This window comes from Pan troglodytes, chromosome X (genome assembly GCF_028858775.2).
Source record: "Pan troglodytes isolate AG18354 chromosome X, NHGRI_mPanTro3-v2.0_pri, whole genome shotgun sequence".
Lineage (NCBI taxonomy): Eukaryota > Metazoa > Chordata > Mammalia > Primates > Hominidae > Pan > Pan troglodytes.
Window position 1 is genome coordinate 5,110,711 of NC_072421.2, and position 7,081 is coordinate 5,117,791.

Consider the following 7,081-nt stretch of genomic DNA (forward strand, 5'->3'; position numbering starts at 1 on the left):
TTAGTTCTTTAAGGAATCTCCTTGCTAAAAACTGTAAAATGATTTAAAATGGCAATCAAATATGACTTCTATCATTTAAGTCAGGCTAAGATAAGCTATGATGAGTTTTTCTTCATCTTGAATGAATGTGGATATACTTTTTCTAATAGTTTGACATTTTTAGTCATGTTTCAGTAAAAGCTTATGAATCCTGGTTTGTTTTCATCAAGGCATTGAATTTCCTGTCTTTGCAGCTGTGAAGACAAAGGCAAGAGGATAATTCGGTAGAATGTTGGATAAATGGTTGAACTAGGAGACAGAAACATAGATGAAATCATCATTAACCTTCCAATTCCAGAAAGAATCTGTTTTTCTAAGTATTATATCTATATTTTTATTGAAACAGATTACAAATATGGTTCAACAGTTCAAGGACATGATTTTTCCAAACTAGATCAGTGAATTTTTTGAAAGTTTATAATAAAAAATGGTATGAATAAAGTTGGGGAAAGGATTTGGAGGTTTATAAATGGCTGGATATTAATCTTTCACTTAAAATATTCAAGTCTGGAGAACATTCCTTGTGGTTATGATTGGTAGAGTCAAATTTTTCTTTTAAAAAGTAGAAGAGGCTTAACTTTCTCAACTTTTTGTTTTTAGCATTTTATGCAATGAGCTACTTTCCACACCAGATGTTTTCCTGGCTCTGTTTTTATTTGATTTCCATCACCTGTGCTTCCTTGAAAGCACCAGAGGCTCACAAGCTGGCAATACTCCATCATGAACTAAAATTTGGTCTTGTGCCTATGCTACCTCAATCCTGACGTCTCACTCAAAGGACAGTGCCTAGTCCAAGGTTTCTGAACTCAGCCAAAATATGTACTTATAAAGAATTGAAAATGTTCCAGCAACTCAGCTCAGAGCAGTTGATGTGGAAAATGTATTTATGGAGGAAAACTACAAAAAACTCCCTGAAATGGTATTGGTCTTACTAGACTAAATTCTAATACAGCCACAGTCTTTCACATCATTTGGGGCAGGGGAGGTCAATGTTGTATAAAAATATTGTCACTCTAGTCCATTAAAATCGTTCCATAAAGATACTCCAATAAGTTTTAAAACTGTACATTTCATGACCTCTACTAAGGCCATGGAAACCTTGAACTGTGTAGCAGGTGTAAATTTTGCTCTTCAACGTCAGGCATAAGCAATGAAGCATTGTTTTAATGTTCTTGGTCATACCTTGCTATGAATTTAAAGAAACTTGCCTAAAAGGGGGAATGTCTACATTCAGCCACAGATGTTGGCGAAGTGAGCCTGAGAAGAAGTTTTCAATAGCTTTGTCCCCATTCCTGCAAAGTGAAGAAGAGAGAGGATGTAGGTTAAACATAATGGTATGGTCTAAATCAAGCTTGTTCAGCCCCGCAGCCCATGGGATGTGTGTGGCCCAGGATGGCTTTGAATGTGGCCCAACACAAATTCATAAACTTTCTTAAAGCATTATGAGATTTTTTTGTATTTGTTTTTAGATCATCAGCCATATTTAGTGTTAGTGTATTTTATATGTGGCCCAAGATAATGCTTCTTCTCCCAATGTTGTTCGGGAAGCCAAAAGATTGGACACCCTGGGTATAAATGTCTATTTTCCTCTAAAATTCCTATGTTGAAATCGAATCCCAAGGTGATGGAATTAGGATGTGAGGTATTTGCGAGGGTGGTTAGGTCATGAGGGTGGGGCCTCATGAATGGGATCAGTGCCCTTATAAAGGGACCCCAGAGAGTTCCCTCGCCCCTTCCACCATGCGAGGACACAGCAAGAAGGCGCTGTCTATGAACCAGAAAGCAGGTCCTCACCAGACATCGAATCTGCCAAGCCTTGATTTGGACTCAGCCTCATAAACCATGATCAATCAGTGTCTGCTGGTTATAAGTCACACAGTCTGTGGTTTTGTGCTGTAGCAGCCTGAATGGCCTAATGCCTATAATCATGCTCCCTGCAAGTAGAACCAGAAATACATCTCTATTCTGACTTATTAGACCTGTGTCTATGTACTATGTCTTGATAACCAGACCCACAGATATGTAGGTCAACATCCAAGCACAGAAGTGGTATCTGTTTCAGTGCCAATCATATGATGACAGGAGGTAGATGTGTAAGAATCAAGCCAGCTGCAGTTCCATCAGAGTTAAAGGACTTTATAATATAACATACTTTTGTAATTTTCTTCTCTGAATTCAATTTTATCAAAAATATGTTGCATTACCTCAGACATTTCAGGATCAAACTTTCTACAAAAGGATATTTATTTAAAGCAAATAAGAATCCTTGTGAAATATAAAACCCAAGAGAACCGTGCGTAAATCATAAATCAGTTCATCAGAGAGAAATACTCAAGTGTTGTGTATTTTGTGTTTTAATGAGAATCCCTCTCTCATCTACTGGCTTGTGCTCTTAAATAGGAAAATAAAATCTTACACTTTTAAAATAATATGGACTAAACACTCCATGCATAGAAATTGTTCTCAAATTCCACTTTAATTAAAAGGGAAATACTGATGTTAAACTTTAATTTAAAATAATTTGAACACTTCTTTTGATGATCTGCTGAATATATCACTCATAAGCACATTTGTACTGATTTTCAAAATTTCTTGTACTGTGTTAATTTCATGGAGGCTGTAAGTATTTGGTATGGTGCAAAGATATTTAACGGTTCTTATGGATACTCCTAATGTCAGGTAAAAATCAGGAAGCACCTACACACACACATGCGCACACACACACACATTGACATTTTTTCATTCCCTGGGACATCATAGAGTCTAGATTTAATGTTGGAAAATGAAATTCTCCTTCAACATTCGGTCTAATTCATATTCTCTCATTTGTGAGGGATCATTTCTGCCAGGGAATTGTCACCACGGTGTCTAACTACATCATTCCGCGAGTGCTATGTGCTCAGATGGTTCAAGAAAGCCCATAAAATCACCACTGACTTCAAGTTTGAGATGCCTTCAGATATCCAGTGAGACCTGATAGTGTTTAACCTTTCAGAAAAGCCATGTATAGAGACTAGGGAAGCTTTGGCTTGACGACAGTGGTACAAGGGCAGCTATTATGAGTGACAGTTGAACGCAGAGGAAAAAATGAGCCATCAGAGGGATAGCAAGAAGAGTTAGAACGGAAGATGAAAATCTGTGGGATATAAAATACGTGACACCATTTAAAAAGTCAGAAAATCCCTGTGTAGTGGCTTATGCCTGGGAGGGCAAGGTTGGAGGATCTCTTGAGGCAAGGAATTCAAGACCAGCCTCGGCAACATAGTGAGACCCTGTTGATACAAGACATTTTAAAAATTATCTGGGTGTGGTGGTGCACACCTGCAGTCCCAGCTACTCAGGAGGTTGAAGTGGGAGGATTGCTTTAGCCAAGCCCAGGAGGTTGAGGCTGCACTTTGCTGTGATGGTGCCAATGCACTCTGGCCTGGGCAACAGAGTAAGATTCCATTTCTAAAAAAAAATAAAAAAAAAAGTCAGAAGACGAGTCAGAGCTATCCCAGCAACATGAGAAGGTCCCATCTCTTAAAAATAGGAAGTGAGCAAAGAAGAGGGGTGAACTACAAAAAATATTGTGTAAACACATGCTGAATAGAGGGTATGGCATGTTAATTACAGTGAATTGAACCCATAGATAAAGTGAGCACAGACATTCATCCCTGATGCCACTACAGTGTCTATCACAGCATGAAGTCCTAATTCCTAACAAGAAGGCATGTATGATTCACAAGAGAAATCAAGGATAAAGACAGGTTGTAGAAAAAAAGGTGAAGGATGAGTGAATGTAGCACGTGATTCAGGTGGATTTAAGAAATTTGTTGGCTGGGCACGGTGGCTCACGCCTGTAATCCCAGCACTTTGGGAGGCCGAGGCAGGCGGATCACGAGGTCAGGAGTTGGAGACCAGCCTGGCCAACATGGCAAAACCCCGTCTCTACTAAAAGTACAAAAATTAGCCAGGCATGGTGGCAGGCACCTGTAATCCCAGCTACTCAGGAGTCTGAGGCAGGAGAATCGCTTGAGCCCAGGAGGCGGAGGTTGCCGTGAGCCGAGATCACGCCACTGCACTCCAACCTGGGTGACAAGAGCGAGACTCCATTTCAAAAAAAAAAAAAAAAAAGTTGTTGTTGCTGTTATTGTATTTTTGTATTTTGAGTTGTTAGGACTGTTGATTCTCTTTGTAAATTGAAGATATTACTTGGGGATATTTATACATAAAGGAGAAGAACAGAAACAGAGGTCCAGCACAGTGTCTATCACAGCATTAATTCCTACTTCCTAACAAGAAGACCTGTACTATTCACGAGAGAAGTGAAGGATAAAGACAGGTTGTGGAAAAAAAGGTGAAGGATGACTGAATGTAGCACGTGATTCAGATGGATTTGAGAAATTTGTTGTTGCTGTCACTGTATTTTGAGTTGTTAGGACTATTGATTCTGTTTGTAAAGGGAAGATATGACTTGGGGATATTTATACATAAAAGAGAAGAACAGAAACAAACGATGGAATAAGGATGAAAATAGAAAGAATGCAGGGAGTAAAAAACCATGCCAAGGGAACAGCAAGCCTAATTTCATCCAACAGCTTTCTTTTTGAGACAGAGTGTCACTGTTGCCCAGGCTGGAGTGCAGTGGGGTGATCTCGGCTCACTGCAACCTCTGCCTCCCAAACTCAATCGATTCTCTGCCTCAGCCTCCTGAGTAGCTGGGATTACAAGTGCACGCCACCATGCCCGGATAATTTTTGTATTTTTAGTAGAGGCAGGATTTTGTTGTGTTGGCCAGGCTGGTCTTGAACTCCTGGCCTCAAGTGATTCACCCACCTCGGCCTCCCAATGTGCTGGAATTACAGGCATGAGCCACCGTGCCTGGCCTCATCCAACAGCTTTTATCAAATAATGTGTAGTAGAGTTTATTCTTTCCTTTTACTCTGGTGTCAAATGAAAATTTTTTAGTTTTTGATTTTTTTCAAGATAGAGTCTCTCTCTGTCACCCAGGCTAGAGTTCAGTGGAATGATCATAGTTCACTGCTGCCTCAACTTCCTGGGGCTCAAGTGATCCTCCCACCTCAGCCTCCTGAGTAACTGGGACTACAGGTGCATGCCACCATACTGGGCTAATTTTTCCATTTTTAGTAGGAATAGGGTCTCACTATATTGCCCAGCCTGGTCTCAAACTCCTGGGCTCAAGAGATCCTTATGCCTGGGCCTCCCAAGGTGCTGGAATCACAGGCATAAGCCACCACATCCGGGTGAAAATTTTTGAATGTCGTGACAGAAACATTGGATTCTCACTCTCAGCCTTTGCCAAATGACCCGGTTTGTAGGATAGGGAGGCTGTGTCCAAATACTTGATTGAAATACAGTTAACTTAAGAGGACTTTGTTCATTTAATTTATAAGACTCTTTGGAATTTCAGTTCTTGAAATCAATGCAGAAATGCAAATTACATTGTAGAAAATTATCTGACATTATGCTAAATCGTACAGCATTATATTTATGACCAGAGTTTTCTGTAAGGATCAACAGTAATCGTATTTACTTAATCCTTCATTCTGAGCAAGAAGTTTCCTGCAATTTAAGTTTCTGTGGGCAAAGAAAACATTTGCTGGTGGATTAAAAGAATCTGTCAGTTTAACATATAAGGAATGTTATAATTGAGACCAAAATATTAAGGAGCATATATATGTAAGCTGAATCTCTTATATTATACTATATGTTAGTAACAAAGTTTATTTTATGGAGAAATAATTTATCAGAAAATGTCTTGTTTTATAAACTAAGGTTCATTTATTGTTTTAAAAGGTAAATTAAAATGATTAAATTTTGGTGAGAATGACCAAAGATATAAAATAAGTGAAATGATATAACACAAGTAAAAAATTGATAATTTCATTGATGTCTACCTATAAAAATGGGTATACTATGTATCCCTATTCATATAAATTAAGTTGTTTTTTGTTGGGGTTTTCTTTTCGTGGTTTTTATTTTTTTGAGACAGAGTCTCACTCTGTCGCCCAGGCTGGAGTTCAATGGCATAATCTCTGCTCACTGCAACCTCCGCCTCCCAGTTCAAGCAATTATCCTGCCTCAGCTTCCTGAGTAGCTGGGATACAGGTGTGTGCCACCATGCCTGGCTAAGTTTTGTATTTTTAGTAGAGACGGGGTTTACCATGTTAGCCAGGCTGGTCTCAAACTCCAGACCTCAAGTGATCCACCCACCTCAGCCTCTCAAAGTGCTGGGATTACAGGCGTGAGCCATAAATTAAGTATAATTTGAACTGGCAACATCTACCCTCTTTTTTTATTAGATGTATTCATCATTAAATGGATTAATACCAGTTTATTTTATAGATGAAAGCAAACAAAAATAGGAAGTGTTTCGTGAACCTGGTAAATAAACCTTGAATATTTTTCTTTTTAATTGAGGTATTTTCTCTTTCTTCATGTCATTAGGGAAATTGTCAATTCAAACAAAAGAAATCTATTTGTCAAAGGTATTGCAATCATACCTTAAATTCTTTAGGCAACAGAGAGTTGAAGGAGACTGTATTAGTCCGTTTTCGCGCTGCTGATAAACACATACCAGAGACTGGGAAGAAAAAGAGGTTTCATTGGACTTACAGTTCCACATGGATGGGGAGGCCTCAGAATCATGGTGGAAGGTGAAAGGCACTTCTTATATGGTGGCAGCAAGAGAAAATGAGGAAGAAGCAAAACTGGAAACCCCTGATAAACCCTTCAGATCTCGTGAGACTTATTCACTATTATGAGAATAGCACCGGAAAGACCAGCCCCCGTAATTCAATTACCTCCCCCTGGCTCCCTCCCACAACACGTGGGAATTCTGGGAGACACAATTTGAGTTGAGATTTCACTGGGGACACAGCCAAATCATATCAGAGACCAAAAATTCTCCTTAAATTCACCTCCAATTTTAGTTTGGAATTTCAGGAAGATGGTTGGTTTGTGTTTCATTCTCTGACGTTGTAGGCTTAGTAGCTTCCTCATTATTATAGCCTGGGATACAGATGCCTTAACCTGCTGT

At 39.2% G+C, this 7,081-nt stretch overlaps 1 long non-coding RNA gene across 1 annotated transcript; it reads right to left on the reverse strand.

The window, feature by feature from the left end:
* Positions 1-343: 343 nt before the first annotated feature.
* Positions 344-6,722, reverse strand: LOC104003831 (uncharacterized). The gene is made up of 3 exons (XR_676592.2): positions 6,658-6,722; positions 3,361-3,489; positions 344-1,331 (listed from the first exon to the last, which is right to left on the reverse strand). It is a non-coding gene; the product is annotated as an uncharacterized LOC104003831 (long non-coding RNA).
* Between the last annotated feature and the right edge of the window lie 359 nt (positions 6,723-7,081).